This window comes from Osmia bicornis, chromosome 3 (genome assembly GCF_907164935.1).
Source record: "Osmia bicornis bicornis chromosome 3, iOsmBic2.1, whole genome shotgun sequence".
Classification (NCBI taxonomy): Eukaryota; Metazoa; Arthropoda; class Insecta; order Hymenoptera; family Megachilidae; genus Osmia; species Osmia bicornis.
The window spans coordinates 9,900,708-9,928,039 of record NC_060218.1 but is presented as its reverse complement, the minus strand read 5'-3'; the positions used below and the strand labels follow the sequence as shown (position 1 = coordinate 9,928,039).

The 27,332-nt window shown below is 35.3% G+C and overlaps 1 protein-coding gene across 3 annotated transcripts in view; it reads left to right on the top strand.

Moving 5' to 3' along the window:
• Positions 1-2,465: 2,465 nt before the first annotated feature.
• The window catches only part of LOC114874280 (1-phosphatidylinositol 4,5-bisphosphate phosphodiesterase epsilon-1-like), an 85,430-nt gene continuing 60,563 nt past the window's right edge, over positions 2,466-27,332 (top strand). For 2 of the 3 annotated variants that reach the window (XM_029183442.2, XM_046284968.1), the window contains exons 1-2: positions 2,466-3,015; positions 21,862-21,895. The gene's annotated coding sequence lies outside the window, so the exon portion shown is untranslated. The other variant, XM_046284969.1, reaches the window with a different exon arrangement.

Below are 27,332 nucleotides of genomic sequence, written 5' to 3'. Positions count from 1 at the left end.
TGTTCTTATATACAGTCGGGGACGAAAATAAGTGGACACTATTTAAAACAGAATATCTCAATTAAAATTGGACCAAATGACTTGAGGTTTTTTGAGAAGCTATAAAAATTAATTTACTAAAATAAAATCATAACTAGTCAGGTTTTCAGATGAAAAGTCGCGATATTTGGAAATTTTAATTATCTATAACTTTTAATTGCGTTGACCGATTTCGATGAAATTTTCAGCATTCACATAACGTATTTGAATCTACGAAAGAGATATTTTAAATTTTCATTATAGTCTCAGATAAAAAAGTTGAAAAATTACCCTTCACTATTTTTTTCCACGATTTCAACAAATTGTAATTTTTTAAAACGACAAAAGCACATATTTTAGTAAATTAATTTTTATAGCTTCTCAAAAAACCTCAAGTTATTGAGATATTCTGTTTTAAACAGTGTCCACTTATTTACGTCTTCGACTGTATCTATTATACTTACTCTTTAGATTATGTTCTTTTATGACGAAGATGGTGGCTTCAATGGCGCACAATATTTGATTTGGAAGATTTTTTTCTTTTAATATTGGAAACGGATGTTTTTTGAATTCGGTTTAATTGCATTTCGCTTCATGTTTTTTTGTAAAGTGGATTCAGTGCATCCTCTATTTTCATCCGTGCAACTTGCATTCCGTGGTCGCTGTTGTAATGCTTGGTTTCTAGTTTGTTGTTTTGCAGGCCGGAGGATTGCAGACAGTTGTCTGCAATACAGATGTTTACCAATGTAATGATTGTGAACTTAAATTGTACCGTAGTTTACAAGCAGTTTATCTCCGGAGAAGACAACATGTCTCCATGTTGTCCCCTCTGGAGTTGGTTCGTTGTCACTTCGCACTTTGTGAAGTATGTTCAACACGTCGACTAGAAAGAAATATGTAGATGTTGCTTACACGTTTGTTCGTTATGTTTAATGTCGAAAACATTAACTTTTTTACATTGCAACGGTAGTTAATTGTTTGGAATTGTTGTCGCGAAACATTTAATTTCCTGGCATGTGTTTGGTGGCGTAAAGCAACAGTTAAATTTCTAGAGTGTCTTAATACTATAATTAATTCATTTTATGATTAATGTGGTAATGAGGATCAATGCGACACCACGAAAAACAACCCCAAGCCATTACATTTCCGCCACTTTCGAAATAAATTTCCGACCAGCGAACGTGTCCTTTCCCATCGTTTTAACACCAATTAAATTTAGATTCATCGTTTCATGAATTTTTGTTCAATCAACCGTGTAATTGACACATTTATGTACAAATAACGAACGTCAATTCATTTTTCTATAACTCCAGAAAAAGTAACATCCTTAATATTAGTTTATTATTAAATAATAAATATCAGAAAAATTTATAAATATACAAATGATAAAAAACTAATTCGTTTTCCCCTAATTAAACATTACCATAAATAAAAGAACATCTTCCATAAATATCACTTCGAGAGATTTCTTTCGTTCTAAATAGGTAGACAAACATTATAAATAATTAACGAAAAGGTATTTCCTTTTCAATTCCTCCGCTGTAATAATAATTAAATCATAATCGCGCAGATAAACGCATGACTATTTATCAAGGAAGACCGGATAATTGTCTCTGGTGTCCCATTTATATTCTCCAGTTATATTCTGCAACAGCACCCTCCGCGTGATTCATGCGTTCCATGCGGAAGAAACAAGAGTATAGCGTAACGCCATAACAAAATGAAAATAAAAATGCGATAGGCGGCAACAAACACGCGTATTTATAATATAAGTTACACGCAGTTACTCGCTCGGTAGGGCAAACGAATGCCGTTGGTACGTCAAGATCGTGCGCAGTGCGTAGAGCCGGAACATCGGATAAATCAGGATGAACGGTCGGGTCCAGCGGATCGCTAGGCTCAAAGAGGCTACAAATAGCCATAGCTGGGGAAGGAATCTTATCGGTCGTTGGACATAATCGGTTATACACCAAGTACGATCGAGGACGATACGTACGATTAGCTTGCGATAGAAAGTCGACGGTAGCCCCTGTTAGCCGACCGGCCCCCTACGTCGTCTTGGGTCCTTGGAGCGTGAACGGAAATAGCCATCGGTGTGCACCGGAAGCTCCGAGAAAAGCCCCCCTCTACCCGTTCTAGAAAAGGGATCGCTAGTAGCAGGTTCTGTGGTAGAGCGTGGCAAGGGTCGCCGATGCTGGAGGAAAGAGAGGAAAGAGAGGGAAAGAGAGAGAGAGAAAAAAGAGAAGAAGAAGAAGAGAAAACGAAGCGGGATATAGGAGGGTGGAAGAGACCGACCGGTGGAGGGAGGAAAAAGGAGGAAGAGGCGTTGGCGAGTGTGAAGCGGTGAAGTGGGGCGGGATGGATGTCGGTGTGGCGAAGGGGTGGAAGAGGACGGCAGATAAAAGGGTAGGAAGAGAAACCGATCGTCGGTAGAGGGATGGGTTCAGTTCGGTGGTGGCAATGGCGGCGAGGAGAATAGTGTGGCCGGACCATAGGAGAGGGGTGGTATTATATTTGCGCAGGGTCGCCCGATAGGGCGCAGTATCGTCGCGACCGCCGTCACGTGCACGTCGATTTTCTCTAGGTTTACGTGTCTAGACCGCGAGTGCTTCTGCACCGTTCAGAACGTTGCTTGCCCTCTTTGTCGGTCGTAGTTTATATTCGGCTTCCTTCTTCCTCTCTTTTATCTTCTCCTTACTACTGCCTTACATCTCTCTATATCTTTATTGTATTCACTCTCGATCTCTCTGTTTGTTTTTTTTTTCTCTCGTTCTCTAAACCTCTGCCTATACGTTCCATGCGTATCTGCACTCCTGTTCTTATTTAATCGTTCGCGCGCGATCGTCCTGCAAACCGTGTTTCGTACTTCGTGTTTCGTTAGCCGAGTTCATACGGTTGAACCGTACACAACAACAACAACAACAACAAGAACAACAACAGATACCGTGAGTCGAAGCGAGTCATCGAGCAGAAATCGCGAAGTGTTCTGGCCCAAGAGTGAGTAGACAAGTGTTGTTTATGTGATCTCGTCGGTGTACTCGTTGGTTTCTGTTTGCACTGCCTTCGAAAAGGAAGGATCTTCGTTTCTAACTTTCTTCCTTCATTCGATACTCTAACACCTCCCCCCTCTCGTTCGAAATTGCACCAGTCCCCCACAGACCTTCAAATGACTTTACGACATTCACGCAACGCGACCCCATCGCTCGCGCTAACCTCACGGATACGCCGAGGCTGGATGTACGGTACTCGATTAATTGCCGGTAATTGCGGCGGGATTGTCGAGTTTTCGGAGGATCCTATTTCGAGCAGCCCGATGGGGTAACCGGATCGACGGAATGAATACGCTTGTTTTCCCAGCGACGCCGTGATAATAGAGGGTGAATCACCGTTCAAGCAAATGTTAGGACCTTTACGGAACACGCGAACTTAGCTGACATTTTCGCGTTGCGTGAAAAGTCGTCGCAATAGGGATTGAAATAATTTCGCAACGTGGATCTATCGATGGGACAATGTCAGGTAGGTACGTTGGACATGTTCCTTCCTTATAACAATATTTTTTCTTTCTTTTTTTCTTTTAACGAGCATAGATTAAGTTTCTATAGAAATTTTCATTTTATTCGAAAATTGATCGCTATTGATTTTTATATGGTAAATGTTTACAATTACGACCCCAACGAGAAATCAATTGAAAAGAGGTAAATTCTATGTATTTTTGCCCCTCGAATCCAAAACTGTTGACAAAAATTTGGGGGTCGCTTGTATTTACTAAGATATTGTGGTAAATATCATTATTTTCAAAAGTGAATGACTTTGTGGGGTAGACAATACTTTTAAAGCGCATCACTAACCTACATAGGTTAGGGTTGATCCGTCAACAATAGTCTCCTTGCTCAGTTCTAATTCCTGTTCATAGAATGCACAGCGCGGAGGACGCATCATGAGAAAATATCCAATAAAACGGGCAATCGTCATGATATCAAGATTAGAATTGGCTAGACACGTACCACTTGTAACACTTCGTTTAAATTCACACTTTGAAGTTATTCTTTTCAAGGAGTCTATTGTTGACTGGTCAAGTTTTTGCCGTGAAGTAAGTTATATTTTTTCTGATAACCTAACCTAATCTATGTATCTTAAAAAATACAAGCGACCCCCAAGTTTTATTAACAGTTTTGGATTCGAGGGGCAAAAATACATAGAATTTACCTCTTTTCAATTGACTTCTCGTTGGGGCCCTAATTGTAGACATTTACCTTTTATCTTACTAATAAAGATGTTGATTTTGTACGCAACATGAATTTTATAGGAGAATTGTTTTCATACGATAAATTATTTGTCTATCGACGTATTACACTCGTAATGTTTATGCTATGCTCTTCTATCCAGATAAATTATATTCGTATTCCAGATAAAATCGATTTTAGTTGAATAAGCGAATTTAATGAATTCAATTTAACTGTGATTACTCTTTTTATCGTATCACAAGGGGTCTAAAGAATTTCCATCCCCCGAATCAACTTCGTCGATGTTTATTTCTAGTCAAAAGAGTTTCTCTTGTTATTCACAAAAATTAAAAACTTTCATTTCTCTCGTTTTTAATATTAAATTTTTTACTTATCGTATATGGTCGAACATAAATACAATAAATATTTTATATGTAAATTTTTATATTTTTAAAGAGTAAAGAATTTTTTGATAGAAAATAGCGATTACCTATATTTCGAATGGAAAATCGTCCAAAAATAAGTCGTGGCGAATATTACGAATGCCTGTAGACGGGAAATTCGATTTTTGCGTTAGTCTGATACTATTCTCCACAAACTACTAGACTTTGTATCGAACTTCGCGAACGTTGTGACATTGTCCAATTCTCCATTCGATAATATAAACATGAAAGCAGAATAAGCCTGGATATTTGTGTCGTAACATTTGGATCGATGGCTTCATTAATAAGCTATCCCATCGATGTAATGACATCAATGCAATTTTCATGAATGTTTTGATCAATTGATTAATTTTCCATCGAGACCAAAAGTACCATTGCCTGTTTTTGAAATGAAATATTCGACTGTCAAGCAGTCAACGGTTGAATATTACTATTATAATTAAAATCCTCAATATTTTCGTGATTGTACCATTCAACCTTTATGAAAATGGTTATCGTTCCAAATTATTGGGGCGTTATAAATATTTATACATGCTATAAGGCATTTATTATAATCCTCTATTGAAATTGAAGAAATTTCAATATTTTCAGTGATCCCTCTCATTCGGAAATTTAATTGAAATGCTTGAATATTAAAGAAAATATAGTGGCGAATAGCAAGATGTTTCCGACATTTTCGAAGCATTCGTGTATTCTCTACTGCATCGATTTGCATTGTCGAACTTATTTCCGAAAAGTAGGTGTGGACCATTTGACTAGGTCTAAAGAAACAAGAGGAAATAAGAAATACCCTTTGTTTTCGTACACTCTAGCGTTAAATTCCTGCATCTCTTTCGATATCTTTGATCCTGACTTTCAATCCCTGATCGTATGTATGTACATGTATCCCGCGTATAAGTATGTACATACACAAAGATGCATCAGTGGAGTATTTCCATGCGAAGCGTTGGATCGGAAATAAGAAGAAATTTACCCTTTTACCTCCTTTCCTTGAGAGTATTCTTCTCGCGAAAAAGCTTGTTGGTTCTACAACTCATTTTACTTTTTCATTTAAGCCGTAAAATGTTACCGTGAAACGTTATAAATATATTAAAAGTGTTTCAACTCGTTCCAACTCTTCAACTTCTTATTATCAGTATTCGTAGTGTATGATAATATTATAATCTCGATGAGTATGATAGCGAAACCTGACATAACGTTAACCCTTAGACGGCGGACCATGGAGAGAAGCCCAATTTTAATTTAATATTGTATTTCGTATTGTTTTCATTTTCTAAATTTCACACTGTTCCTTTAAAAATTATTTTTTCAATATACGAAACCCTTTTGTTGAAAAATTATATATTTAATTCTAAGTTAATATCCTTGTATATATTTTGTAAATTTTGATCACGATTGACTCAGGCTCCGCTGTTCAAGGGTTAAAGGAAATATAATAGATTTTGTATTTTCTCAACCCTCGAAGGGGTAAAACATTTGAAACATCTTTATAAGTGTGGGTTAGGGTTTGAAGATTTAAAAATTTCGAATTCTTTCACACTTTCGAAGCAAAACAACATAGTGTGCTTTATGTCTCTAAATGTTGTTTTCCTTTGATTTAAAAATATTTCTTTCTTAAAATAATAGCTCAAAAATATATTTTAAATGTTCTTCTATTAACATAGAAACCTACTAACAACCATTTCAAGAGTATCTGACTTGTTTTTCGAATTTGCATAACAGCTCATGAAACGGAAATCTTTTAAGCTGTTTTAGCGTAGTTTAACCCGTTCCAGTTTCCTTCATTAAAACAAATCTTCGCGTGTAATATATCCATATAAAATTTTCTTAAGCCAAGTGAAAATACGTGGAGGTGTAATCCTCATTTCCATTCTATTTCACCAAACTGTGAAGAATTTTTTATTTTGTTTTTTAAATTAAATTATTGAACCGAAACATTATTCCGAATAGCTGTTTCAATTTTTCATTTCAAAGAAAATTTATCCAATCTATCTATTTATCTAGCAACACAGTAGCGTGAATGCTATTCGAGTCGATTGGTATTCAAGACAAAATCAATCCATGGAAACTTTAAACTGGGAAAGCAGAAATTGAGTCGATAGAAAGTACATTTAGGTGTAGTGTTCTGTCGAACACTTTATATTCCTGACGCAACGTTGTTATATTTCCTAATACCTTTTTTATTGTAAATTGATCGATTTTTAATGTAACTGAAAATATTGACAAAAATATTATATATATTTTCTTAGATTGATTATTCATGGAGAAAAAGTTTTTTTATAAAAGTTTAAGAAGAGGTATTTCATTGACCCAATACGTTGACCCTTAGCACGTTAATTAGAAAAAAAACATGATCTTTATGAATAATTCATTAACAGAACAATTATCGTGTAAAATTTAAAGTAGGTCAAAAATAAATCCAAAAAACTTCACACAATTACACGCTTGCGTCAAAGCAACCATTTTTACCACAACGTAGATTTTGATTTTGCAAAACGTGCCAGTATACTTTTTTAATTAAAACTAAAGCTTTCGTCTGACCTTATTTTCATACCATTGTAACCGAGCACGCATGTGAACTAGTTGGTAATTCCGTTAATAACGGTTTCCGAACGAAGAAATTATGGACTGGAGACACGCAATACTTTTACCAAGAAGGGCATTCGAAACAGAGGTTTTAATGAATTAAAAGTTTGCAGGAAGTACTTGCGGTCAATGGTGTTTTAATTTCCCCTCCGCTTCTGCAATATTTTTTCGCCCTGTAGAAAATATCGCGTCGCGCAAACATTATTTATTCGTTTACACTTTAGCGTGACTGTACACGAGAAGGTGGAAATAATTACACGTCAAGATATTAAAAGTAATAATAATAATTGTACACCTAATTTGTAATTAAATCGCTGATAAAAGATTACAATTTTTTTTTATACACACATAAACGTTCCTTTTCATGTGAAAAATTGATTGAAATACCATTTAAAAAGTTTTTCATGCATGCTTCAAATTTTTCGAAACAATCTAGTAGTTTTTGTGTTCAACCTCTGCTGTATTACCTTTTTCCTCGATATTGATTAGGACGAACATGTATTTCACAATTAAAAATAAAGATTGGGGCGGGGGAGAGGAATTAATTACCATGCAGGATGGAAGTTTTATTTTATATAAATGTAATGGTATATTAGGAGATATATCACAGCGGGGTAAAATCACATTTAATGGGATTATGGGTGAGAATGGAGTGAGTAACGTGTTGAAATTAAATGAACACGCGTTTATTGGAATGCGATTATAAATTTTTGTACGCTTCATCATAAAATACCAGCTTTAACGAAATCCGATATACCATGGTCCTAGCGAAAGTAACGAGCTATGTAAAGCACATCTCTTTCATCCTTTATCGATGCACATTTACTCGTTTTTTATTTCATTTTTCAGTTACCGCCACGTTCTGTTGGAGAACAATAAAAATGCACCAATTACAAATCAGAATATTTAGTCGGACAGGAATTGGTTCGCGGTTAAAGCAATTATTTCTCGTGGCTATTGTGCTTTTTATCGGTTATTAAAACCATTATGTCGATCGTAAATTGATTCGATAAATAAATATCGCGGGTTGTTATACATTTTTTGCGTTTGCTGAAAATGTCTAAAGGGAATTTGATTGATCAACGATCGTTGAAGTACAAACATTTCCGAGAGTTTTCAGCTTTCCAACAAGGGATCCACACGTGTACGCCATACAGATGGCAGGGATGTGTGCGCGTGAATCCACCCTCCTCATTTTCCGGTGCTAGACATTTTGCTGACCGCCTTTTCCATGGCATTACACCGGACATCTAATGTCGGGATAACTCAATCGAAAACGAAAATGAGTTAGCACTGTTAATACGGTTTCTTCAGACGATCGAAGGAAAGATTTATCCTTGATACCCTATCAGATATCTTCCAGTGAAAAATACACATGCTGTTCATCCTCTTCTTTTACGAATCATAAGTTTTTCAACATCATCGGGGTGTTTTTGTTAGCGTACCGGGAGTAAAGAGTATTACAACGCAGCGCTATTATAATTTTATGAAGTTCTTTATTTTCATGAAACTGCACAGGGGTTGCAAAGCAGCAAGGGAGTGAATCAGAGATGAATAAACTAGCTCCCTCCGTATTACACTATTTTACATTTCTGTGAGGTGAAAATGTGTTGAAATGATCCTGGAAAATTCGCGATGAAATTTTCTCTCTGAAAATTTGCTCATTTTCTATTAGGAATATCCTGTGTTTATGAAGTTGAGTTTTGGGTTGACGTGTTCCCACCCGGCGCCAGTTTGCTAATGCCCTAACTTTTGAATTTGTCTTTCGCGATATAACCACCTTAATGGCAGGCATTTCGTTGAGAAGCAACAAGTAGTTGCAATATTTATCGATACTATCGTATAACGAAAGCAATAACGACCCATTGTTATACCTAATTTGGAGGATATTGTATTTTCTATATCGTGTCGCTAAAATTTGTTTTTTGGAAATAGATTATTTTCTATGAAATTAACAGATTCCAATATTCATTGAAAGTTAAAAATGTTCACATCCCGCATTAAATAAAACAAAATTATCTACATGTATCATACGATATGCGACGAAGTTTTGTTAAATTTTAAATGCATCAAATTAACTGCAAGGTGAAACACTTAACAACTGTTTTAGTTGATTTAACTTTTCTATTAGATCTTGTTAACTTTTCTTTCTGCAATTAATTTAAAGCCCCAGTAAAGTTACTACCTTGACCGGTTTGTACAGGAGAAGCGAAGTTTACCGACTGAAGTAACCATTTTGTTGAACGACTTTGACTTTGATCGGTTTTAACGTTCGCGGAAACAAAGGGTGTGCGGGATGGTAGAATTTTCTGAATGAAAACAAAGCTCTTTAAAGCGTTCAAACGGCGAAGAATTGGGCGTTTTAAATAATTGCGAGCCTCGAATGCAATAATTTTCACTTTCGGCGATCTATTAAAATGAAATTGCGCTTACTTGAAAGTTGGAAAATGTGGATTACAGGTAACGAATGAAAGGGGGACGACGAAGTTGGCCGATTTAATTTTCTAAATATTCATGGTGTACCGTGTCCCTATGGCGAACGCGACAAAGCCTGCCACCGACTCGGAACACCATAAATATTCTATGGTGCGTCGTCCTAACTTGAAACGAGAGACGAATACGGGATATCTCAGGTGGCAGCTTCTCACCTACCATACACGCTGCAATCTAACAAAATATTAAGTTATGCAATTATCCATGTAAATTGAACTTTACTTTTCTCTTTAGCGAACTCGGCTAGCCACGAGATTATTTCACCGAACAGATTCTAGTTCGATCGAACGGATTAGCTAAACGATAAACGCGATTACGACAGGGCATATCTCTGGTATACAATTTTAAAATTAATGTTCCTTTGAATGTCATATGATACCGGTCCTCGGGGAAATCAAAATTATTGGAACCGTCGGAAAGTTCTATCATCTCGTATGCTTGAAATCTAAATTGTTATAAAAGAAACATTTATTTTAAATAGCTCGGTAAAATAATGTTTAAACGAAGCACTCTTTTGTAAAATATGATCAATTTTATTAAATGAAAAATTGATTTATAATCCCTTTGGTTTTATTGTCTTTTAACTCTCGAACAGCATACGAAATTAAATTTAAATTTGGCTCTCTCCATGATCCGCCGTTAAAGAGTTAAAAGAGAAACCTCATATTATAGATTCATATCGAAATTTGTAGGTTTTTTCAAAATTATATTTCTTAATTATAGTTCTTAAAATTATCTATATTATATTCAAAATAATCGCATTATTTTCTTGCTGAAACTTACAAAGAATGGAATGGCTTAAATGGATCTTGCGACTGACACGCTTGCGCCATCGTTACTTATAACAGATTAATTAGCCGTACACGGAACTGCTACGTTACACAGCATAAGTCCTTTAGAATGCAGGTAACGTGGTACGTAATTGTTTGCGACTTGCAAGCATTACACCTAAGGCTGGAAAACTCCAACGATCATGAAAGGGATAGGACTTTCCTGTTGACCCAATTGTACGTCAACTCGGTGTGTCATAAATATTTCACTTTGCCCGGTTGTATGTTGAAGTAACGGGAAAATGCAACGATATTACTCGGAGGAACGAAGATGGAGAGTTAGATGAAAGGAAACAAAGATTATCAATGATTCAACGGGACTATGAATCTTCAGGAAGGATTTCGAACGGTCGAGTCGTCGTTCTATAAATACAGGGTCGGTGAAAAGTCACGAAAGGACTTTTTATTCAACAATTACTTTTATCGAATTTTTTGATACGATAAACTTAACGATATGAGAATAATTTGAAAATTAGTCTCGAAAGGGTAGTTTAAAAAATAACTATTTAAATGAAAATATGATTTATTATGTTAAAAGAAACTGTGCTGGATATTGAAATGAAAAATTTCGAGCATAACTCTCTGTCTTTTATCTATTATTCCCTTTTGGCAAAAATGTAAGAAATGCATCTTGCATTATGCACAGCTTCCAGAAAGCTGTACGCAAAAGGGAAGATATAATTCGATTGAACTTGGATACCCTATTGGAATCTTCAGACGGATCAAAATAGAAATCTAAAGAGAGACCAATACGTTGTTGTTTTATTCTTGCATCGAACGTTCCTTGCAGTGCACTTGTTATCGATTTCGGATATGTGACTCCTTCGTCCTAAATGGAAAAGCTCGTAACCAGAGAATTCTGAGACTCGTCTAGTTCCCGAAGGTGACGATATCTTTAATCTTATTATCCCTTTGCTCTCATATACTATTGACCTCTCTAACTTTGGATTATACCAAAAAGAAAAACTGGTAAAGATTGTAACCCCTTTCCCTTATATACGAGACAGTCTCCATAGAGCAATCAAAATAATATTTTTAAAGTTCAAAGGAAAGAATTCAAACTTTCATTATTGTTTCGTGTATGTAATCCCTTTCGTAAATAGGTTTCAAAGGAAACAAAACTTGACTTTTTTATCATAGAAAAGGGGTAGGATCCCGAAAGATTCAGCTGCCACGAAACCAGGTTACTTTGTTTGGGTATAAACCTGTTCGTAACTTTTCGAATTTTTAACTTCTTGCAAAACTTTCTTCGGCTACATGTTTTAGAGGGATCATAGTTTAATAATATCTAAGAAAGAAATTGATTTTTTCATCTGGAACGTGGGAATACTTCTTTGACACGTCCGCCATACTGCTGGTGTTGAACATTTCATTAGATAGCATTCTGTTATCGGTATCATTAGATCTTGACAAATTTTTATATTGAAATTTGTTTTCAACTCAATGTTGAATAATTCGCTCTGCGAATGTTTAATTAAAATAATTAGCTTGAAAGATATCCAGATAAGAAACTATCAGTATTACATTTTAGTAATCTATTATATCATTACGCAACACTTAATGAACCTAAACGATGTAGCAAATAATTAATAATATTGGATTTCTATCAGACGTGCAGACAAAGTTTATTTCCAAACGGCTGCTGGGAGAGTTTGCACAGCAAGATAGAGAAGCGTCGATATTTACCATCTCGGCTAAGCAGTCAGTTTCCATGGTTGACATTCGACCAACGGTGGATCGAATCGATATTTGATGTCCTTTGGGGAAACTAATCTTCTTCGCGGATTTGCTACGAGGAACATATGCTACTCGATCGAACGTAATACATTTCTTATTTTGTCATTGGTGCATTAATAACGACCTCATAAGCCAGAGAAATGTACATTTCAAATAAATATTTGAAATACATTTTAATATAGATTCATTCTGACTCGTTACAATTTCTTTGTTTAATTTTTTTATGTAATGAATTTTTTATCGGATCATGAGATTGGGTTTGAAGAGTTATTGCAGAGCAGTGATTCTCAATTTTTTCCATAAACGTGGTTCATATCCGTACGAAATATGGAAAGAACTGACCGACAGATTCGATTCACCAGCTGCGCTACCTTTAATAAAAAAACTATCGGAAAAACTTGTAAACTGGGAAATGGGTAGTGCACGATTTGAATAAAAAGTATCGTATTGATCGAGTATCCATTACCAGTTCTTCGTCGACCGAAAGAAATTTGAGCAATTTGCCAGAATTTTTATTACGGGTACCGTAATGTTTTTCATAAGCAACAGCGAATGGATATCGAAGGCACAACATCACCCATTGGGAAACAATAGTTGCATTCACAAAAGATTGCGTTATGTACCTAGTAACACAGGAAAGGGATCATCTATTGAACATTGTTTCCACCCAATCGAACCATCCCGCTAAATCTTTATTCAAGCCAACTGGGCCGGTTAAGCCTCGCTTTGAAACCTAAATGGCCCGATCTGGAATCTTACAATATGACAGTATTCGATTCCGTGTTATAAAGAATCATCCCTGAAAATCTGACAATTTTTATGGGAACTTAAAAAGTGGCAAAATTGTTGGAAGAATAAAAATTCATTTGCATGTTTGTAGATGAATACTCCTGGGAAAAATATAGCCGACACGTAAGCTTTAATAAAACCAGGCAAAGTACGGATTTTGACACTCATTTGTTACGAATCCGTTCATCGTGGATAGCGTGCACGCACAAAGTAAAAAAGAGCGCCCGACGCTGCCCGCGGGCACAGTCTTAAGTTAGTCATCCAAGAGTCCGGCGGTCACTTCCCACTGCTGAGTTTCTTGAGGTCGCATCGAACTTAAACCTACTCTACTGGCAGCTTTGCGTGAGTGGTAGAGGGGCGTTATAAAGACGGACGGTGCGGTCGGGATGAAAGAACACAGGGCAGAATGCGACAAACGTAAAGCATACAAAAGTTCGGCTCTGTGACCTCGAGGAACTGAGGAGTGGGAAGTAGTCTTCTGCCTCTGAAGTCTATCTATGTTCTCCTTTCAAGTCTAAGATGCCTGCTGGTTTTACTACTTGTTGTCCATGCCTGGTGTATGCTCTTGATCCGAGTTTTAGAAACTGGATCACGAATATGTTAGATATGGAAGTGGGCATGACTGGTTTCGGTTCCTAAAAGAGGAGTCGATAGATTTTTAGAGCGAAGAGGTTTCCGCTTTCTTAAGATAGATTCTATCCACGTTTCGAGTCCTATGAGTAATATGTACTGATTTTTGAGGGGATATTTCTTAGGGCATGGTGATAAAAGTTGATTGAGCGGAACTTAGATTTTTAGTTCTTAGTATCATTAGATGGATAGAATTTCGACTTAGAAATTCTTTTCCCTATCTTCAGAATCTTTCTAGCACTATGCTTCCCTATAAATGCATACAAAGAATCTGTCCGGAAGGTCGGCGACGCACGGTACTTAGACTCTGATCCCTCTATCAAGAGTGAAACTTAGATTTTTGGCTTTTAATATTATTTTTTTTAATACATACAGATTATTGCAATGAAAAAAAATGTTTAAATTCCAAGGTTCAAAATTGTCTTAAATCTTAAAACAAAGTTATAGTAAAAAGTACTTAAAAACGAAATTTTATCTAGGAATGAAAATATACTACGTACAGCTTAGACATTTATGTAAAAGGTAAACTTTGTTATAAATTTGATCAAAACTTGCTGGACACGGTTGAATAAATATTACGAATGTTGCGAAGTCACGTACGCTCTATTTTCAGGGAAGAATTGAATCACACTTCTTTTTCGAAACACTGTTGATAGTTTGTTCAATTGAATTTTTACCAGACGTGTTTATACAAATATGTACGTATATATGTGTATGTACAGATGTGCATGAACAACGATTGCAGCAGAAGCAGAGCTGACAAGTAGATACTTGATCTGTTAACGAGAGTTTGCCAGTGTGTAGTTGCCGGAAACTAACCGAAGCGTTAACTTGTCCTTACTGTCTCAAACTACTTAAGCTTCCCTTTAAATTCTCGCCTGGTAAATATAACGCACAGTTAACAAACAAATATTCAAGTAAAAAAAGAACACAAAATGTTATGGTTTATGATTTTTATCGAGCCTTCGATTACAATTGAGATGGAAACGAAATAGTCAAGTTTAAAAATGCACAAATGCATGGAAATGGTAAATGAAGGAAAGGAACAAAGGAAAATGTCTAAGATTGAAGGATGGAAGCGAAAGAGGGCTGATTGTCAAATATGCAAAATAACGCTAACCAACTTTTGCACGAAACCCTGGACGAAAACATAGATTTTTAAATGGATAGGGAGTGCTCAGGAAAGAAAAATCTGGGAAAGTGAAACTTTGGAAAAGAGCCATTCAACTATGTGTGCTGGCAAAATCGTAATGACAAGAGAACTGCCGTACTTTGATTTTTTTCAACATAACTTGATCAGGGTAGTTCAAACTTATGTTTCAAATACAATTTATATATCCTTCTCTTTTTTATTAGATGTACCAATCAAATGATACAATTTTATTATCCGTCCGATGTTTTTCCTCCCGTGTTCTTACCGCCGAATGTCTATCAGTATTTTCTTCTCAATTTCTTCAGTTTAGAAAGTTTCCACCGTAACCTTGCTCTCAATAATCAGATGGCGGACCATGGGGAGAGCCCCAATTTTCATTTCTTAAACTTCACATTATTTCTGAAAAAAAATATACTTCCAGTATATGAAATTCTTTCATTTAAAAATTGTACATTTAACTTTCGGCTAATACTTTTGTATACGTTTTGTAAATTTGGGTCACGATTGACCCAGTCTCCGCTGTTCAAGGGTTAATGCAATATTAACGCTGTTTTTAGAATCTTTTAATTTCTTTCAGTTATTGATTTATATTAAAATGGATGATCCCTGTAAAATTCAATCTGTTAACGATTCGATTGAATAAATCTCTCAATGTCCAAAATCATTTGCTGTTATTCGAACTGATAATTGAACCATTAAGCAGTAATGAACTCTTTCTTTCCTATCCATTATTGTGGTTTCTGTACTTCTCCATTGGTGAGGTCATCGAGAACGTGGTTTCAAAGGGTAGGAAGGGGTGCACCGTACGAAAGAATGAAATCCTACAAACGTGACAGGCGTGTCGACGACAACGGCACTAATACAAGAACGGAGAACGAGGGCCGCTAACTTTCGATACGTCCAGTTATTCTCGTGCACGTACGCGTCCACGGTTATCTGTAATCCTTTTTCCACCTCAATCTACCAGTGTCAAGTAGAAATGTCTGTTAGATGAAAGTCGAATTACTAGCCATTTTCTGGGTGACTGAAACGCTTGTCTTCTGTTATTAAGAAGGGGAGGAAAAGTATCTCCTTTTATAAGCTTTAGGATTAGAAACATTATTTAATTTTGTAGAATATTTTAAATAAAAATAAAAATTAATGAAACGGTCTCTAAATTAAAAATATCTCTTTTTATACTTTCATTCAAAATAATATAACATATTTATTAAAATTTGACAGTTGTAAGAAGCAAATAATTTTTGCAAAATTTCAATATTTCTAAATTGCATAAAACATTTTTTAAATAGATCCCTCACTCTGCCATATTCAAACAATGATGTACTTTTTCTCTCACTATTGATAGGAAAATCTTCTTCCTTTATCTCAATTTCCCATCCTTCTTTGATCCGTATACCTGTCTCTCCCTTCGATGGGTGCACTCGATATCCATATGTGCGTGTTTGAAACACTTGTCAGGTGCAGAGCTTGAACGCGAACGTGCACGGTATTTCCCATATCGCGAGGTCGTAAAAAATGCTCGGCAAGATGTCTGATTAAATCCGTGAACACTTGGTACGCGAGCCGGTATCACGTCCTTACATCCCTCTCTGAATCCGCACACCACCCGCTCCTCCATTCATTCCTTTAAATTGGATGCCACACAGGAAGCCAATGGAGACCTCCTCGCTTTTCAACTCGATTGGACATAATCGTGAGGAAATTTTTGATACGAAACTGCCGGAACTACCGGATCTAACTACACACTTGACGAATCTTCATTCGTACGAATTGTTACAAGAGCAACGTGGTCCTTTGTTTTCTCCTTTTTATTCGAGCAATTAAAACTCAAGGACGTTGTATTTTAATTTTAATTTTTATAATTACATCGTGCACACGTTATTGATTCTGAGTTTTATTTTAACCACCGTGCATATAATGGATTTTTACTATGTCGCATTTATGAAGAGAATTTAAACAACTCTTATGATAAGCAGCGCAGAAAATAATGGAACTTAATTAATTAGATCGTACGATCTTCAGATTTCAATCTGTTTGATTTATAGCGACAGTTAAAGTGTTCACTGTAGTGCATAAGATTTATAACCACGACCACGCAATGCTTATCATGGAATATTATTGATCATTTTACAAGGTAGAATTAAAATCTTGATGGATGCGAAAGTAAATGGCGTAGAACGTCTGTGGTATATGTAAAATACATATTTAAAATAACAAATTTATCGTTTGAACCATTCATTTGTCAGATAGACTCCAGAAAATAAAAAGTAGATAAATTGATAAAATATAAAAAGTTAAGTATTAATTATATACCTTGACAATAAAATTAAAAAAAAAATAATAAAAGGGCAGAGTTAATCATTTTGGTTTCTGAATGGCTCATTTATGTTAATATTATCTATAACAAAATTTCTTTCTTTTCCATTGCACCCGTTCTATTACCTTACATAGAATATTTCGAGAGAATGTAAATTATGAAGATTGCGAATTTTCTGTAACAAAGAAAATCGAGAAACCCTTTACCATTTTGCAATCTAAGGCTTTGTTTTCAAGATATAAGCTATTGAAAATTGGGTGACCGAGTTGCGGGACTCCTGTGTAATCCTCGGGCCAAGGACGAACATCAGGGCAATCTCTCAGAACAACGTGATACATTGTAACCCAAAGAAGCAGGTGTGTTGTTTGTGGCGTTTCAGTATTTTCTAAAATGAAATAATAAAAAAAATAAGATACTAATATACTAATAATAAAGTTATACGAATCGCTGATTTCATGAGACACAGCTGTCAAAGCGTTAAGGCATGCTGTATACGTGATATCCTGTCGAATAATCATGTTAAATGCATCCCCAGCATTAGAGAGAATAATCCATGGATTGTCATATCTCTCGAAGTCAGATTCACGATTACATTCGTATACAGACAACGTTCTCTTAGACGGTATATCATTGTCTGAGATCGCTAAATGTCTTACGTGAATTCTCCTCGTTCTCCTTTCCACAAAGCTAATACTTACATGCCTCGTGGAGAGAACGTGCACGGATTGCATTTTACTCACTTCAAGAGTTATTGTAAGAAGCGTTTCAACTCTACCCATCGAACTTTAAGCCACTTTAGTAGACCTGCTTGTTTTCCTATTGTTGGGAAACTCTTTCTGATCGTTGTTTCTTTCGCAACTTCTGCTAATTGTGTTTTAGTGTTTTTAATTTGATGTATCAATTATTTTTCTTTTATTTTGAAGAGAAGTTTATTTGTATTTTTACTATTTCCATTTAGAATCGTATTTTTCGGAAAAGATTTTTATTGCACTTTTCCTGTGCAGGAAATCTGCATATGGGATTCGAATTGCTTTTTCATTGCGTTTTCTTTGAACTTGAAAAATGCAAACTGATCACTTCAAAGTATCAAAGGTATCCGCTCCGTTCAAAGAAGAATTGTACTGTAATACCGGGATCCTCTGGGATCTATTTCTTGATATCTGAAAATGATGAACGATAATTCAAGTCGTTTCGTTGAATTATTTGACTTGAATCTTCTTAATTTGTAGAACTGTGATTAAGTAAACATCTGATTTTTTTAACAGCACGAACAAAGAAGAATGGTACTTGATGTCAGGCTCAAATCGTCTTCTAGGATTTATTTCTTGACATCTGAAAATGTTGAACGATAATTCAAGTCGTATCGTTGAATTATTTGACTTGAATCTTCTTAATTTTTAGAACTGTAATTAGGTAAACCTCTGATTTTTTCTAATAGCACGAACAAGTTTATGCGTTTATGTGGTAGCGAAATTTCATTACGGCTGGAAAGTCGCTATAAATGTAAATGCCTTTCAATTTAACTGTCAGCAGAAGCTACAAACTTCGAATCCCCTCGTAAGTTTACGAGGTCGCTTCTCTCGATCATTTGCAGAATTTTCATCGCGATAAAAATAAATTTATGTACACAGGAGAATCTAACTACATTTTAAAAGCGCGTATACCGACACAGAAGTTTGTCACGGAGAAAATTGTTGACCGTTCTTAATTTTCCGAAGTTGCGTTTAAAAGTTTTCCTTGAATACAGTGTCGAATTTAGGGGTGGTAAGGGGGCTACAACCTCGGGCCCCTTTTACCAGGGGATCCCTTCTAATAAGCCTTCCATTTACCATCAAATGAAAATATCAAGCAAAAAATATCGAATAAAATTTTATGTTATTGTTGTCCTTTTTCTTTATAATTAAATGTCATTTAATTTCAATTAAAATAAACGTCAATTTTTGGACCAAGTTTATCAGCAAGGGGGTTTAATAGCCCCAGGCCCCATAAATTTTAATCCAATCTTGTGTAAATGTAAACAATATTTAAGCCATTGATCGAATGGAAATAAAATCCATGTACCATAGAAACTTTTCTTTAACGTAGCCTCGTTTTTCCATGCTAACAAGTCAACACACTTGTATAAAAGCTTGCGTAAGCGCATACATTGTGCCGTTAAGTTTTAATGAACTCTTATCCTTACCTGGTTACCAACAATGACTATTAAAGTCGCGAACTGTTATGAAACTATCGATAAGCATCTTTGTTACGTATCAAGGAAGTATATCGTACACTGGGTACTGTTTGTAGCTTTCAGGATACTTTCAATTTTTAATGGAAGTATGGGGTTTTTTCTACATCGGGCGCCTAAGGGGAGTTACAACCCAATCAAAAAATATTGAATGAAATTCTTTTTATTGCTACCCTTTTTCTATACTTTGAAATATTAATTATATTTCAATTTTTGAATCTCAACAATTTTTAATTTGGTCCTGCCTACATCAGATCATTCTTACATTTTTATTTTCCTATATTATCATAAATTTTCAATAACTTTTTTTACACTGATAATAAGCATAACGGAGAGTCTACCCTTCGAAGAAAAAATAATGAAATGCAGTAACTTGTGGAAGGAATATGTTCATGAAAAGGTACGGACAAAAGTATAGAAAATTCAGGCTCACAAATCGGTAGTAGCCAATAGTAATAACAGATCGAGCCAATCGTAGATTGCACTCGACCCAAGCAATAAGGTCATTCCGCTTCGTTTCGTACCGGTTGCTCTCCCGTTCGCTTCGATATTAACTGCTGAACCCATTTCTGTTTTTCTCTCCTCGAACAATGCCACCCCCTCGTACCGAATCAGCTTCTCCTTTTTTTTTTTCCTTCTTTTTCTCTTTCGGTTTTTCCCGTCGAATGTGTCTGCGTTCCTCCGCCCGTCTTCGCTTCTCTCTTTGACGTACCGGCTATTCAAATTCACCTTGCCAGGGGGTGGCACGTTTTATTCGTTTCCACTCCGTCTGGGGCAACGGTACCGAAGCTAATTTAAGAAATCAATTGAAGTCGTCCTTGGCTAATAGCGGTGAACAATGTGTCTCGACGAATCGAACTGTTTCGCACCTTTTTTTCCTTCTTCTGAAAAATAAAAAAATAAAAAACACGTACCTGTGCTTGATGATTGGAATTTTATTTCCAGCCGTCTCGGTTGAACAACCGTCCTCCTCGCTCGAACGACGATTCCGACGATAGAAAAAGGTTGATATTAGAGCAGAAATATTTTTTATATTTGCAACACTGTTACGAGTTCATTCACGGAAAATATTTCAAATCCGGCGTATTTTTAGGGAAATTTCCGGAAAAAATACAGTATCCCTTTTATTAAAAAGAAATCATGCGATATTAAAAAATATTGCTTCGAAGTTTTCTTTTTTTTTCTTCCAATTTTTCAATCGTTTTCGTATAACGATTATAATCAAGTAACTATCGGTCGTCGCTCGTGTAGAACGATGAAAATTAAACGACCAAATCAACATAGAGTAGACAGATTCAATTATCGATCTTGCTTCGGAGATAGAGCTTTACCATTCGTATAGTTTTTCGCTTTCGTGAATTTAAAATATTCCCGAACCGCTCCAATTTCTCCGGTAACACGAATTTTATGTTTGCCTTTCCTCGTTCCCGAATAAGAAACAGAAAGTTGCTTTAAATTAAATTCCGAGCTTCACGTTCATCAATAAAGATAAGGAAACAGGAATAGGAACCTTTAACGGGCTTCACAGACGAAATAAAAAGGGAAAAGGTGTATAATTTAAATCGAATTTAAATTTGTAAGAAGTTCTAGTTCCCTTTTATCAGTTCGATTTAAATTAGTAAATTATTAAACAGGTAGGTTCGCTTACTAGTTACTGATAACAGGCGTTTCGTACGGTTTATCGTTTACCTGCACTACTTAAATTCCAAATGCGTGTACAGAGTATTATCGTCAACGGTGGCAAGTGCTTTTCTCGTAAATTGTATATAAGAGAGAAATGAAAGAAGAAAAAGTGATACTGTTCTTTATAGCCGCCATAATAAAGCATGTAAATCTTTTATATTTGTAATATTTTTTGATAGACGAAGGTAAAAAAAAAAGAAATTGCAGTTCCATTGGAAAAGTTGAAAGCCACGTTTTCTTTTTTTCTCTGGACAAATATTACAAATAAAATATAAATAAAAGAATTTGTAAGAATTTCTGTTTCGCTCCTCTTTTACTTCTCTTCTCTGCCACTTTTTATTCGTCTTGTTTACCGCCGAGAGTTTTCATGGCTGCTCGTTTCAACACAACACCCGAGCCAGACAATTAGCTAAAATTTACGAGCCTCAACGGCTTCGACTTCTTGAGAAGACCGGGTATATTTATCGTTCAAATTGCCACGAACATGTCGTTTCTTACTTCATTTTTTCTATCGCGTATAAATCTTTGCCTGGTAATACGTTAAATCTGCTCCTTCGCGCGAAGGAAAAAGGTGAAAATGTTACTTTCTACAGCATTTTTAAGCTGTTGGAAGAATTACTAATTTCCCTCGTATGTTTTCCTACAAAATATCCAATGTTGCTATGTTAATAAACAATATTTACCTGATACAAAAATATTAATTATAAATTTTCTGTTTGTATGTTACAGGTGGAACCATTTAAACAGTAGAGAATTCATTAATGTGAGTAAAGATATTTTTATATTAATTAATTGATTTCGATTTTCGGATTCAAAATGATTAATTTTATTAACTGGTCGGTTCAGAAAGCATATCATAATGTAAAATCAACTTGTTAGGCGAACTGTTATGGCTAGGGATTAATGGCTTATGCATAAATTAATTAACTTAATACCCACCTTGTAATAATACATACCATATTATGGTATGTTATGGTTTGTTGAAAATGGTTTTCAAGATTCTGCTTGGCACAGCTTGAATTCTGCTGAGGTTTTACAGTGACCTATATTTAAACAGCTCACATGCGAATAGGGTGTACAAAAGATTTCTATTGTGGAGATTTTTATTTTTGAAGCAGTGAACTAGGTCTTACCGATGAAGGGATATAATATGCCCATGATCGCATGGCTTTTATGGGTACAATTCAAAATGGCTGATTTCCAATTTACCTTTTTGCCAATCCAAGAGACCAGATATAAAATACCCTTGTTCCGAGTTACATGGTCCTTTCATAGGAAAAACGAAAGCCAGTTGGTAGCCAAGCAGAATCGAGAAATATGATCAGTATGACCTGGAATATCGTTGACTCAAGTATTACAGTGTGGCGAAGGGTATGATATACAGGGTGTTCCAAAACTACGGTTGGTCCCTTGAAGGGGTGGTAGCTGGGGTGATTCTGAACAACATTCTCCTTTGGCTAGTTTTTGAATTGTTATGTTATTCAAAACCAAATTGCAAATTGTAAGCAAATTGCCAGTGCAATGTAGTTTGCAAACAAAATAATTTATAAATTTTGTGAAATTCGTTTCTATGGAACATTGACAATGGTATTACAAAGTTTGCAGTTTCCTCTTGCAAAGCTACGGGTATGCATGATATTCTCGTTGAAATAGTATTCAAAACAATGTAATCATATTAGCTCGGTTACTCCGGAATTCATACGTAAGTTACAGCTGTCGATAATTGCGCGGCCAATTAACGAAAATTTCCGTCATAATGCAACTGCAGAGAACGAGAACCGGGAATTTCATAACGTACATTATAAGAGGAAATTATGCGTGTAAGCCGACCGAGCTCTGTTGTCCCAACATTTGTCCGAAAGCCGCACAACGATCGATTTTCGAATTTGTGGTATTTAGTTAAGTTTGGTAGAGTTGTTGCATCAAAATTCGTTCGACATTCTACATCGATACGAACTCCGGTATCGTCGCTTCGCGATATTGGAAAGTCCAGAAATTTTCGGAACCACCGCCGGAAATTATGAATACCACTCCACGGTGTTTGATATTTCCGGAGTGACTGGTTAAAACTACACTCCTTAATCAACTTCCTAGAATCGAATATCCTTTATTCCAATCTATCACATAACTATATATTACTCTTTTAATATTTTATGATTCTGACAAAAGTGAAAGATAAATTTTTGTTTTTTACAGAAACCTTGAAAAATTTCAAAATTATTAATTTAATACCTGTCACTCCCACGAATCTTTTCTACTTTATATTTAAATCTTTCCAGTTATAATGCCATAAATATTTTATTACAAGTTTATCTGTCAGTCTATTAAATTTTATAGCGTTTTATTTAAAAAAGAAAGCTTCAGAAACTTTTGAAATAATTTAATATATCGTATTTGCTTTTCAAAAGGTATAACAAAAATTGTTAGCTGAACGAGTTAAGTGTATTTTAAATGAAACTTTCCCATCAGAAAGTTGTCTCGCTGAAAGTATATTTTTCAACTCGGAGGTTGACATTTTCTGGTAATTGTACTTGTTATCTCGTTAAACTTCCGATACGGTAGGTGCCATTAACGATGACGTTTCGTCTAATAAGTTCTGAGCTTTATTGCGCAACGAACGGAGCAGGATGTTGTTCATTTAAACATCGTACATACGGGGCATTTAATTTCAAAACGCCTCGCTGCAAATGCGAACCAGCGTACAGCCGAGTTTCGATTAAAAGCCACGAAATGAACAATTTACAAAGCCACTTTTCGCTTCAATTTTCCATTGGTACGTCACGAAAGGTGTTCTATTTATACCTCTCAGCTGCTATTACATACTCGCCACTTGGATATTCGTCGGTTCGTTTCGATATTGCATTGTCCACGAAAGTTTCATGAATTTTTAGATAAAATTTGCCTCGCTACGCTCCTGATCTCCATAGTGAATCTCATTTCCACCAGCTAAAACGTTACAAATACCCCGAGTTTTAGCTGTCAAAACCGCAAACAGAGAACTTCTATGTCGTAAAAGTCGCTTGAAGCGATTAACTTTTATTCAAATTGATCAATTGGTTGAAATTAATTAACAGTATTTTTCTGAAATTATAATAACAGCGAATATTAGATGCAAATAATTCCACTTATATCTGATCTACCGCATGGTTTGCTTTTCAATCAAAAATCTCTTCTATGAGATTTTTTCGACCACTTCCATACCATTCTCTCATTTGCTCAAACCATTCGAAACACTGTTTACTTTCCTCGGCAGTACCGTTAGCCAATTTAAAGTCATACAAGAACGGGTATTGATTTAAGTCTGAACACCATTGAAAAATGAAAAGAATAAAAGTTTCCAAACAAAAATCTTTCATAGCTGAGGTATTCTTGCTGGTTTTGAAAATTAATTAAAATTTCATTTTTATCATAAAGCCAGACAACTTTTACAAGCCAGGAGATTTTATTATTTTTTTACACAGTTTCTTTTAGTACCTGTCAAATTAGTGAAAATAAAGCTGCCTGGTTTTTGTATTCAACTCTTCAATTTTTAGTATATTTATAAAAAAGTAGGGTAAATGTCTACAATTAGACAACGAGAAATAAGTTGAAAATAGGTAAATTCTATAAATTGTACCACAGTGTACCACAGATAATGCAGGAAGTTTTGCAAACAAAAATAATTTGTGTTATAAATAAATTGATGAGTCTTAACTGAAATTTTACCCATAAAAATATTGACCAGAAAAAACTACCATGTGTTTTATCACGGTAAATGGCATCGCGTAACGTTATTTATCAAAAGGTAATGTTAGGAGAAAAAGAAATTTCGTATCGTATATTTTATTGCAGTTCGTACAGTTGAACAGTCATATCTGTAATTTCCTTCGTATACGACGTGTAATTTACGCAGAAGTGACACGCGATTCATGATGATTTATACGGTTAGAGAGAAAGAATAGAAAAGTGGTGTCACCTTTTTCCGTTTTCCGGCAGCTGTTCTCCAGCCCGTCTGTCTTCGCTTATATTTCTCAAACGTTCCAATAAGTTTCACTTCTCGGGAAATTTCATAGGATGAAGCGATTTTTCTTCGTCCTACGAGCAGCCAATTGAGAAAAGAAGGATCACAATAACGCAAAAGAATTGATTCATAAAGTTATTTTCTGGTTCAGAGCGCTTTACTTAATTCTCTTTTCCTCAACGAGCTGCTTAAGGGAATTATATTCTCTTCCGAGGGACAAGTAAATTGATGCTAATGATATTCGTTTCGTTTTCAAATACCTCAATTTTTGCTCGAGAAACGTCACGACGTTTGTGAGAAAGCCACTTTTAGTTACGGAAAAAGGAATTATCCGTCTTTTGATCGTCTACCGGTGGTATCGTTAAAAGTTCTTGCTAATAAATTCCTCAATCACCGACCTGACAATTGTGCTATAGTGAGAGATAATTCATTGATGACCCTATGGCACGCTTCTGTATTAATCAATGGAATTATTGAACAGTGTAAAGTGATTTACACATGTAAATTTATATATTCAAATACAATCTGTTAGCAAACAAATGAATTTTATCGATATATCTAGAATTTGTATTTGGACATTTTTTATTTTAACCCTTCCTGGGAAATTTGAGTTATTGATAGTAAAAATACAGTTTGACTTTCCTTCAAATTTTTATTTTTATAGAAAAAGGGTTTTAAATATTTGTATAATGTAGTACTTTAATAAATATTTCAGAATTTCTTTCAGACGTTTTGAACACTCAAAGCAATGAAATAACTAACGACCTAGTTTGCCTATGGGGTGTGAAAAAATATTTATCAACGGACCGGTAATTGCATTTCATCGTGAATTTTGATTCGAATATTTACTTCTACCAGAGCAAAATTTTATAAACCACTGAATTTTTTTTTACTTACCTATTCCAATAATTTCTAATGGAAGGTCATTTGAAATTGCTAGATTTTCCTTTAAAAATTTTTGCGTTTTTTGACAAGACATAATTAAACATAAATTATCTTATACTCCAGACATCATATTTGACATGCATATATCATTGTGATGTTCGACCACGAAAGAGAAATGAGTTTCCCAAGAAGTGGTCCTTGCCCCACTCGGAGAAATGGGGTCGATTGAAGTTGCTCGTTGTTTCGGTACAATGATTTTTATTTTAAAGAAGTAGTTGGTCCGAGCCAGCTAAGGGTGGAAAGAAGGCTACTTTCGTACTGTTTTGGAAAAATCAGGAACACTTTAAGAATGAGAGACATTGGGCGCTGGAGAAAGGAGAACTAATAGGAAGCAATCAGGAACTATGTTATTTTATGTACAATGATAATAATAATAATTATAACAGTGATACTAGGGGTGGTAGTGATGGTTGTACTAATAGCAGTAATAGTAATTTTTAAAAGTGCAATGCTTATTTGTAAAAATAAAATTTATAAAGTTAAAGTAGAACAATTATTTCTAAATAAATATGATTGAACAATAAATTGTAGGTGATTGTTGAATAATTGTTTTCCACAAAAATCAATTGTTAGGAAAGCAAACGTGTATGAACTTTGGCAAAATTTCGAAATTGGAACAACCTGTTTCCTAGAGTACAGGTGCAGTATGTAATATGTATTCTGTTAGGTAGTTTCGACGATTCTCTTCATCAGCAACTTTGTTCTCTAACTAAGATCAGCTCTTTGCACACTTTCGACCCTACTTTCGCCATTGATCGTATTTACCAAATGTCAATCACAAGCTTCTTCCATTTACCTCTTACTAGGTATCGAAGAACTGGATAAAAGCCAGGGATCTAGGGTGTAGGAGTAATCAGTTCTTCCTTCAAACAAGAAAACCAATAGTAATATACAGGGTGTTTAAACAAAACCATACAATCAACATCCTGTTTATATAAAATTTCTCTTTTAAATTTGTATCCATTTTCTAATAAAATCTGGTATACCCACGTACGTAAATAAAATTCTCCTTATGTTTGAAATTAGAGTTTGAAGAAGAAACTTATAAAGTTGGAGCATGTTAAACGGACAGTTTTCCAACTTGTTACCGTACAATCGCAGATGTAAGAGAAGAAAAGCAATCAGGTCCGCTCTACTGGGATTTGTACCCGCGAGATAGTCGCTCTACGTCACAGTAAAAACATAAACTACCATGCCATCGAAGTCCCCTTCCATCTCTGAATTCCTTGGCTATAATTCTCTTGCAAGCCTATAG